Source organism: Egretta garzetta, unplaced genomic scaffold (genome assembly GCF_000687185.1).
Source record: "Egretta garzetta isolate BGI_Z169 unplaced genomic scaffold, ASM68718v1 scaffold34, whole genome shotgun sequence".
NCBI classification, from domain to species: domain Eukaryota; kingdom Metazoa; phylum Chordata; class Aves; order Pelecaniformes; family Ardeidae; genus Egretta; species Egretta garzetta.
The window spans coordinates 3,769,486-3,769,786 of record NW_009259586.1 but is presented as its reverse complement, the minus strand read 5'-3'; the positions used below and the strand labels follow the sequence as shown (position 1 = coordinate 3,769,786).

The following is a 301-nucleotide window of genomic DNA, read 5'->3' as shown; positions in this document are numbered from 1 at the left end:
CCCAAGGACCCGCTCTGCAAAATAACCCGAGAGGGAGCAAGTACCCGCCCTGCCCCACGCCTGCTGGCCCAAGCAGGGAGCCCAGGGGTGGCTGCAGCTCTGCCCAAAGCCTGGGAACACCGCGGGGGCCTGGGGAGGGAGGGGAAGAGGGGAAGGAAGCCTCACCTCTCCGGGTCCGGAGCACCCGGGGATCTCGACCGAGCGGGACGGCTGCAGCCGGGGGGCCCACGCAGAAAACAAAGCGGTGCTGGAGGCGAGGGGTGCGGGCAGGATGAAAGGAGCCCCCCGGGTTTCCGACCTG

The 301-nt window shown here is 69.8% G+C and overlaps 1 protein-coding gene across 4 annotated transcripts in view; it reads right to left on the bottom strand.

Moving 5' to 3' along the window:
• Positions 1–301, bottom strand: part of FBF1 (Fas binding factor 1) — a 19,104-nt gene that overhangs the window by 16,466 nt on the left and 2,337 nt on the right. For 2 of the 4 annotated variants that reach the window (XM_035893278.1, XM_035893282.1), the window contains exon 1: positions 166–295. The exons of the other annotated variants lie outside the window; for them this stretch is intronic. The gene's annotated coding sequence lies outside the window, so the exon portion shown is untranslated. Of the gene's footprint in view, positions 1–165; positions 296–301 lie in introns of those variants that run through there. 4 annotated transcript variants of the gene reach the window in all.